This window comes from Alligator sinensis, unplaced genomic scaffold, assembly GCF_000455745.1.
Source record: "Alligator sinensis unplaced genomic scaffold, ASM45574v1 scaffold735_1, whole genome shotgun sequence".
In the NCBI taxonomy this organism is placed as follows: Eukaryota; Metazoa; Chordata; order Crocodylia; family Alligatoridae; genus Alligator; species Alligator sinensis.
The window spans coordinates 60,928-70,372 of NW_005842639.1; the positions used below are offsets into that span (position 1 = coordinate 60,928).

Sequence of the window (9,445 nt, forward strand, 5' to 3'; positions counted from 1 at the left end):
AGAGGAGGCTGGGGCTCGGGCCGGGGCTGAGCCGCGGAGCTCTGACAGCCCCAGGAAGTTGCCTCCTCCTCCTCCTCCTCCACCTCCCCCCCGGGCTGCGCCTCCAGGCCGGGGGCAGCTGCGATGTCCTTGACCCGGGCCAGGAGCGATCGCGCCCCGGACAGCGTCGCCAAGGTGGGTGCGGGACGCGGGGCTGGTCCCCGGCTCCCCCGGGCGGGCAGGGCTGGTCCCCGGGGCCCCTCTCCCGAGATCGGGCTTCTCTTTGTGTGCCCCGGAGCTGGGCTGGCATGGGATCCGCCGGGCTCTTTGTTGGCTGCACCCTGGTCCTCTCTCTGCCCGCGCCCTGGGAGCCCCGAAAGGCTCCACGTGGCCAGCGGGTCCGGCTGCCGGGTGCCTCCATGGGGCAAAGCTTTAAAACCTCTCCCCCTGCCCAGAGCATCGCCCATCTCCTTCCCCAGCCCCGCGCCCTCCTCCTTTGTCCAGGGAACCAGGCGGCCGCCCCATTGTGTCCCAGGAACAATGTGGCTACAGGGAAGTGTGGGAAGGGGCTGTTACCCGCCACCGGCACCCCCAGACCCGCCACCCAGCTTGGTCCTGGGGTTGGGGAGGTCCAGCCGCTGCCACGTGGGGCCCTAGGTGCACACAGCAGCTCCCCTGCCGCCATGCTGGGGTGTGGGGGGGATCTGGGTGAAACCCCAGCCAGATCCCGTATACCCCCCTGCCCCGCTCAGGGTTGGGCCAGGGACATCGTCCTAGCCAGGTACCTCCAAACCCAAGGTCAGCTCAGGTCACGGGGCTCCTGGCCCCTCTTCCCGGCTTCCCACAGGGCTCCCCTGGTCCCTCTGACGCCCCCCAACTGGCAGAGTCAGTCCCCAAGGGCACAGGAGTGTGGGTGAGCAAAGGGCTGGGGGGTCCTGGCTGCTATCCCAGTGTCCTGAGCACTCGGGGGCCAGTGGGGAAGAGGCAAAAAGCGTCCCCGGGAGGTGGTGGCAGGGGGTGGGAATCCCAGGCTAGACCAAAGGTCTTCCACGTGCAGCTCCCAAGCGCAGGCTCTGTGCCTGCCCTTCTTGCCTCTGTGCTGGGGCAGGGGCTTGGAGAGGGTGGCCAAGACCTGCCCATGCAAGGCAAACCCCCAGAGACCGGGGTAACCGGGGTCTGGTTCCCCTTGAAGACAGGTCTGCACCTTCCTGGGCTTGTGTGGCAATAGCTGGAGTGATGCAACCAGGCCCTGGGGATCTTGAAACCCAGAGCAGGCGTGTTTATGTTGGCAGTGGAGTGGGTGGGCAGGTCACTTGGGGGGGGCGCAGCTGGTGCTGTGAGAATGTGGTGGGGGTGGGCAGCACCATGCCAGGCAGACGGACCAGAAGGCTGGCAGGGTCCTGCTGCTCCGCGCCAGGTTTGCTGCTGGGACTTGGCTACGTGGAGTCCCTCTAATGACAGGGCTGGTGGTTGATGGAGGGTGCTGGGCTGAGTTGAGCGTGGGGGGGGAGGGTGAACTTCAGATGGGGTCCTCTTCTGCATCTGGAGACTCCCCAGCTCCCTTCCCAGCTCGGCTGCCAAAAACCTTGCCCTCCCTCTCTGTGCCTCAGTTTCCCCCATGTGTAAAACGGGTGTCAGGTGCTGGCTTCCCTGCTGGATAATGGCATACTACTGCTGTCGCCCATGAGCCCTTGCTCTCTCATGCTGCGGCTCTTGGCACAGCTGGGTCCAGGTTTGGTCCTGCCGTCTTGGTCCACACAAAGCCAACGGGATCAGATTTAGCTGCCCCTCTGCCGCTTGGCCCAAGGTGGGGTGTGCCCAGGGGGTGGAGGGACAAGGGGGTGTTGTGAGCGGCTGGGCGTTGGGGCGGGAAGCAGCCGTTTCTGCATTTGCTGGTTTCATCCAGCCCCTCCTTGCCCCACCCTGCCCGTGGCTGGCTCTGCGTAGTGGGATTTGAATGCATTTCCCTACCTCCCCTGGCAGCCAGGAGGCCTCAAGCACGCTGAGAAGCACGCCAAGCCCTTGGCACTGTGCCACCCCTTCCTGCTCTCTGCCCATGGGCTGCTGCTGCCAGCTGTCAGGCCACGTATAAATAGGCCCCCCGATCTGGCCGTTGGAGACCCGGGCTGGGTCCTATTGCCCCCAGGGCAGCAGAGGGACAAGGAGGCATCGCCCGCCATGCCCCTATCACCCCAGAGCCTAGGCAGGGTCCAGGGCATCCCTCCATCTCCCAGCTCCTTAGCCTGACTGTGCACTGGACGGTGTGATGTGGGCACAGAAAGTTTTGCTAAGTCCCAGCCCGGAGCTGCCCACACTGCCTGGCTCTGCTAGCAGCCCTTGTCCCCATCCGGCACCCCACTATCCACCCCTGGTCTGTCTCCTTCCCTCCCTGCGGGCATCTCTGCCCACATCTGTTGTGCCTGGTGGCTTTAGCCCTCCCACTCTCCTGCCGAGAGGGGCCCATGGCTTTTGTGGGGCAGACAGTGCCACATCCTCCGCCTCTCCTCAGGGGTGTAGCTTCCTCCCGGAAACTTTTGGCTGATGGGTGTGATGGGTGTGAAGAGGTCGTCCCGTGCTTCTGGGCTGGGGGGGAGCTGCGGGATCTGGATCTGGCCTGGGGGGACAGAGCCCGCCTGCAGCTCTGGATCCATCTCCTCCTGAGACTCAGGCTGCTTTTGGCACTGGCTGGGTGTCCCAAAACCCCCAGCTCTCTGAGTCATGTGAAGCACGCCAGTCCCTCTTTTTTCACCAAGAACTTGGAGACACCCCCTGCATTGCATGAGGACCCCCCCCCTCCAGCTGGTGGTATCCAAGGGGGGAGCAGCGAACCCCCAGCTCCTGACTCGGAAAGGCCGCGGGCTCACCAGGTCCCTGCCCAGTGTCTCCCCGGGCCTGGCCATGAAGGGGCTTTTGTGAGCCAGGGTCTGGCTGGAAAGGTGCTGAATGGGGAACCTGTAATGGCCTCCCCTTTTGATCTCCCTGCCTGAAAGGAGCCGGTCATGCTGAGCCTGGGCCCCTGCCCCCTCCCCACCCACCCCCTCCTCCTTGCCTTTCCCTGGGTGTTTGGGTTTGAGGGCAGCTTTTGTTGCAAAGTTGAAGGGAGGAAGGAACTGGCTGTTTGAAAGCTGGCTTTGTTCTGGACCTGCAGGGAGGGGACCCGGAGGCGCTACACTGTTGTGTTGCAGGCTTGCCGGGAGAAGGTGATAAGCAGCGAAATATCCTCCGGAGAAAGGGCAAAGAGCAGAGAAGGGGTAAAGAGCAGAGCAGAGCGTGCTGCCTTTTGTGTCTCAGTTGTTTTACGGCTGGCATCCCGCTGAGCTCAGAGCCAGCAGCCGCTGGACGCATTCAAGAAGAGGCCTCTTAGACCCCTTTCCCAGCAGGAGTTGGGGCCCTGGAGCCGCGTGGCTGAGTTTAAAAACATCAGGAGAGCCTTAAAACTTGGGTGTTTTGTCTCTGGGGCCTGAGATGCTGCAGCTGTGAGCTCCCTCTGCAGCCTCCGGATCTCAGGAAAGAGTCTCTTTGGTAGGAGCTAAGTCTCCTGTCATCACAGGACTCCTGGAGCTGGTGTTTTAAGGGGAAGAAAGAAAACCTGCCAGCTGGGTGGAGGCTGCAATAAAGTAGGGGGGCCTAGTCTTCTGCCCCCCCAGTGCAGGTTCTCAGTGACTGTGGGAGAAACAGCAGTGTGGTGTCCAGTGGGAGATAGGACCCCTGTGCCAGCCCCTTTCCCCTGTCCCATGTGGGACCAGTAGCCCTTGATGTGGCCTCTGTCTCCAGCCTCTGCCTCCAGGGTTCCTGCTTCTCTGTTTGGAGACCAAGTGCCGGCTGCTACGGCCCCGCTCTCGGCCTCTGCATTGTGCCCCAGCCCCCTCCCCTAGCGAGACCAGAGCCAAGCCCGGGGAGTCGCACCCACCACCTGTTCCTCCCCCGGGAACAATGGGCGCCTTTGAAAGGGCTCCGATGGTTCGCTCCGCCTGGGCACCACAGCTCCGATGCAGGCAGACGTCTCTGGCGGGGCCAGGCAGGGGCTGTGCATGCCAGACAGACAAGGGTGTGAGTTTTTGCCTCCCCTCCCAACAGCTCCTGCAGCACTAATGGGGAGGGGAGGCAAAAATTCACACCCTCGTCCGTCTGGCATGCACAGCCCCTGCCTGGCTCTGTCTGCCTGCATCGGAGCTGTGGTGCCCAGGCAGCACGAACCCTAACTCTGGCTTCACTGGTGGGGTAGTCCCACAAGGCACGAGAGCAAACTATCCTAGTAGGAATCCCTTCTGCACCAGTATAGACATGACTGTGCTAGCAGCGGTACTGGGATGACTGGACTGGTGGCTAGACCCCGCCCCCAAAGCAGCATTTTTGGTGGCCTGGCTTTGGCCTGCAGTATTTTGGACCTGCATAGGGGGCACGAGCCTCTGTCTCCCTGATAACCGAGACTTGAGCAGACGGTTTCAAGTTCCCCCTTCCTAGTATTTTTTCCTCTGGTTGAATGAAAGCCAAGGCAAGTTGCAGCTTGGACAGGGCTAAGCTGAGCCCCTCCCTCGGGCTGGGATGGCTTTGCATCTGATCTGTCCTCGGGGAAAGCCACCTTGCAGCAGGGGTTGTGAGACCAGGTCCCTGATGTGGGAACATACAGTGCCGAGTGCAGCGGGAGCTGGCAAAGGAGGTAGAGGCACAGAGCAGGCACAACCAGCCCGAGGACAGGCAGCAGCTCAGTGGCCTAAGCATTGGCACCGTACTCCACCCGCTATCCCACGTTGCCTCCTGGAGTGGGCAGGAGACACGCAGCCTCATGTGCCCGGAAGCCTGCGTGCCGCGTGTGCTGCGCCACGCATGGGGCTATGACTAAGCGTGAGCCGCTTTCCCAGGCAGGGTGACGTAAGGGTGATCTAGGCACCCCCTGCCAGCCACAGCCGGGCCGAGGAACCTCAGTCTCCCCTGCAGGGTATTTATAGCTGTGCGCAGCCCACACACCCCCAGCTTGGCTCCTCCCCCTCGCCACGGCTGGAAAGGCAGGTAGCTCTGGAGAAACTCGCTAGTTGCTGCTCGTGGGATGGATGCCTGTCCGGATGCCAGTTGGGCTCTGTGTCTAGCTCAGGGAGCCCCTCTCCTTCCAGAGCTCACAAAAGAGCGCATGAGTTCTGCATCCCGGCCCCCTGATCCAGCTGTTTCACTACCTCCTGTTCCTAGAGGTCACCAAAGAACCCAGGAGTCTTGAATCGTGGCCCCAGCAGGTCAACAAAGATGAGCCCATCTCTAGGCAGGGGCTGCCCGCCAGTTGGTGCATGAAGGGGAGGGGAAACTGAGGCAGGTGGAGACAGCTGCCATCTGCCCGTACCAAGCACATCACATGCCTGGAGCAGCTGAGTGGAGATGGTGCAGCCCAAGCCGTTGTTCAGGGTGCAGGGTCTCTGCCCCCGCTTCATGGACCTCTGCAGCCCCCGTTCTTAGCTCGGAGGCCCTGATAGAGTTGGGCACCGCGCAGGAGATGCTTGGTGACGGCTCGTTCGCCAGCGTGGCAGCCCCAGGCAGCAAGGGTGCCTGTCTGTCCCCTCTGTCTTCTGGGAGGGTCCTGATCCGGTTGTCCAGGCAGGGCTGTGTCTGCATGGAGGTGGGAGGCAGTGTCCGTGGGCAGCTGGAGGGGCCCTGGCAGGAGAAGCGCAGGCGGGAGCTGGGAGCTAGGACTCCTGGTTTCTATTTTCAGCTCTGGGAGGGGTGTGCGGTTGGGTGGCTGCGGCCCCGGGAGACCGGGCTGGGCTGCGCTCCCAGCTCCACGACATGCTTGGGGCCCAGGCCAGGGAGAAACAGAGGCCTCTGCTCCTGGCGCGCACACCCATGCATAGGCACCCACATCTGCCCACTCACACACAAGCAAACACCTGCACATGCCCACACACGTACCTGCATATACCTGTGCACACAAACATGCACCTGCATGCCCGTATGCACCCATGCCCCCCTATATATGTCCCCCCCACTCCCCCAGCCCAGCTGAATGCCTGCTTGCAGCCGAGCCTGGGGTCAAGTTCATAGCTTCAGGTGTTGGTGGCTTTGTGCTGGCAACTCTCAGTGAACCCCGCTCAGCATGAACAGCTCTTGGCGACCTGAGGGATGGTGCCCTGTGCCGGGACTCCGTAGATCATAGCTCTAGGTCTGTCGCTGCCCCGGCCAAGTCCCTGTGCCCCTTACGGCTCCCCCATCTGACGATGCAGCTGGCTCTGGGGTGGATGGCGGCTCCTGCTTGGTGGAGCTGATTCAGTTTGCTGTAAAGGGGCTGCTTGGTTTAGCTCCCAAGTGTGGATCCTGCCCCACTCATGAAGCCCACTTCTGCCTTTGCTATCACCCTGGCCTCACCCTCCTCCAGGTGAAACAGACACTGGGGTTTGCCCTTGGCCTTAGGCACACCCTCAGCTACACCCAATGCAGCTAGAGCAGCCCAGGGGCTGCCCTGTGTGATGCTGGTGGCTGAGGGAGGCACTACCAGGGGGTTATTCCCCCCCAGTCAGTGCATGGGGGTAGTAACCCAGGTTCAGGGACCTCCCTGTCCATGGGGTCTCTGCACCTCAGCCCACCTGTGTCCATAGGGCAGGTTCCCTTTAAAGAAAAAAACCCAGTGCCAGGAACAGCTCAGCCCGGGGACAATGGCCCGGGTGGTGCCCGGAGCCGCAGCTGGCAGGGAGCAGCCAGCCCAGACGGCCTGGCGCAGGGGGCCGGGATGTGCTGCTGCTTCTGTCCCTGGCTTGGGGAGCAGTGGGAAGCCGAGAGGCCATGCCTCGGGAAGCGGGTGAGCCTCTGGACCCCCCATGCCCCCTGCCATGTCCTCAGACCCAGCGCCGTAATTGGCCCTGACAGCTGCTGGCTGCCCTTCCAGGACTGGCCATGGCTATTCATGGAGCGGACGTGTCTGCGGCGGTACCCCCAGGTGCCTGGTGTGTTGGCACGGCTGTGAGGATAGGCTGGTGAGGCTGTGTCCAGCCAGGCAGTGATGCCCCGACCCAGTCCAAGAGACAGCGGTCAGCAGACAGGGGGTTCTTCTGCGCCCCCTTTTCTTTCCTCCTCCCCCCCCAGCCATGGGGGCAGATGGAAGGCCCATGCCTGCCTTCCCCCTTTGCTCTCTGGATCCACTGAGCGTTTGGTGCCTGGCACCAGCCTCCTTCAGCTCCAGGGGTGGCTGCCCCCTTTCCCCGATCTAGTGCCCCCCACCCCCAACTGTCTCTCACACCCCTATGGGTGCTGCAGTGGGGACTTGAGTCAGAGGGTGTGCCGTGATGCAGGGTCCTGCACTCTGCATGGGGGCAGAGGGCAAGACCCTCCATCCATCCATCCTTCTGTCGGTCCATTCGTCCCTCCATCTGCCTTAATTTCCTGCCTTTGTGGCACAGCTATCCCCCTGCCCAGGCCATCAGTGCCCTGGCCCTGCTTGGCAGTGCATGTGCCACTTGTGTGTGTACATGCATGAGGTTACGCATTGGTGGGAGACCTGTGGGATGAAGTTGGCTTCCTGCAAGAACAAGTTCTCCCCTCAGCCTCTGGCCCCTTCTCCATCCCCGCCGCCTTGCTGTCACCCTTCCTTCTGCACCTGCTTCTCTGTGCCCGGCTTTCCCTGCTGTTTGGCCTCTGGGTTGCTGCAGCTGGGGATGGAAAAGCTTTCCAGCACCACGTCCAGGTACCCGTGCACTACCTCTGCCCCCAGGCCACATGGTGCCCTCCCCTCAGCCTCTGGCCCCTTCTCCATCCCCGCCGCCTTGCTGTCACCCTTCCTTCTGCACCTGCTTCTCTGTGCCCACCTTTCCCTGCTGTTTGGCCTCTGGGTTGCTGCAGCTGGGGATGGAAAAGCTTTCCAGCACCACGTCCAGGTACCCGTGCACTACCTCTGCCCCCAGGCCACAACAAGTCCTCCCCTCAGCCTCTGGCCCCTTCTCCATCCCCGCCGCCTTGCTGTCACCCTTCCTTCTGCACCTGCTTCTCTGTGCCCGGCTTTCCCTGCTGTTTGGCCTCTGGGTTGCTGCAGCTGGGGATGGAAAAGCTTTCCAGCACCACGTCCAGGTACCCGTGCACTACCTCTGCCCCCAGGCCACATGGTGCCCTCCCCTCAGCCTCTGGCCCCTTCTCCATCCCCGCCGCCTTGCTGTCACCCTTCCTTCTGCACCTGCTTCTCTGTGCCCACCTTTCCCTGCTGTTTGGCCTCTGGGTTGCTGCAGCTGGGGATGGAAAAGCTTTCCAGCACCACGTCCAGGTACCCGTGCACTACCTCTGCCCCCAGGCCACATGGTGCCAGGGGTGTCAGCTGGCACTATGTGCATCCATTGTCTGCCGCAGTTGCAGGTGCTCCCTCAGTTCCTTCCTGACCCCGGCTGCTGTCACACCTTGTCCTGAAGCCTGAGAGCTTCCTACTCTGGGATATCAGCCCCAGAGACACCGAGCTACCAGCTTGCTGCATCCTGTGTCCGTCCCCGCCACCACGAGCTCAGCGCCAAGGCAGCCTACCTGCCTTCTGTTCCTACCCCAGGGCCTGAGATCAGCCAGGTGCCTGCCGCCTGCTTTCCTCCATTGCACCCTTGCTTTCTCATCATTGGGAAGCCCTGGCATTGGGGCCAGCTGGTTGTGTGCTCGGCACAGCCCCCAGGCCTCCCTCCATCACAAAGGGGTTGGGCACCCAAGGGAGATGGGGACTGAGCTGCCCATCTCTGCCAGGCCCGCCAGGGATAGCACCAGGGGCTTGTCTGCAGCTGGGTATGGGGTGAGATCCAGGTCAAGGGCTGGCTTCATGGGTCACTGCAAGGGAGGCTGGGCCTTTGGGCCTCTAACGTGAGCTCCAGGCCACGGCGAGGACCAGACTCAGATGGTGGGGAGGTCATTTTGCCACCCTACCCCACAGTCGATGGGATAAGAGCCCCATGGCAACACTGCAGGCAGTGAGGTCCCATAGCAACACCATAGGCAGGGAATGGGTTAACCCCCCCTAGATGGGAGGGGCAGCGTTATTCAGTGGTTAGAGCATGGGGGGAGGCTGAGCTTGGAGGCTTAGGCCCTGGGTTGCACCCCGGGGTATGAGCTGGGACAAGTCCCTCTGCCTCAGTTTCCTTTCTTTTCCCCTGGGGCAACAGACACGGTGCTGGAGATCATGGGGGCTGTGTCGGAGGTTGAGTCCCTGCCCCCCTCTTCCAGCCACGTGACGCCCAGTTGACTCAAGTCAGAAATAGCTGGTCCTAGAATTACTCAGAAGTTTGCAACAGGAAGCGACGGGCTCGCTTCCTCTTTCTGCAGGGAGACAACCATGGCAACCCCCGGCCCTGGCCAGAGCCTTAACCCTCACGGGGCTCTCCAGCTTCCCGGCCCCACAGCCCCAAGCCAGACCCGAACCTCATGCCGCAGCTGGGGATGCAGCGTGGCCGGGAGCCCCCAGGGCAGCTGAAAGACATGGATCAGGCCCCAAATCTCTCCACCCTGCCTCTAAAAACTCTCAGCCCTG

At 62.4% G+C, this 9,445-nt stretch overlaps 1 protein-coding gene across 1 annotated transcript in view; it reads left to right on the forward strand.

Moving 5' to 3' along the window:
- ARHGEF2 (Rho/Rac guanine nucleotide exchange factor 2) overlaps positions 1–9,445 on the forward strand; it is a 61,985-nt gene that overhangs the window by 35,928 nt on the left and 16,612 nt on the right. The window lies entirely within an intron of this gene.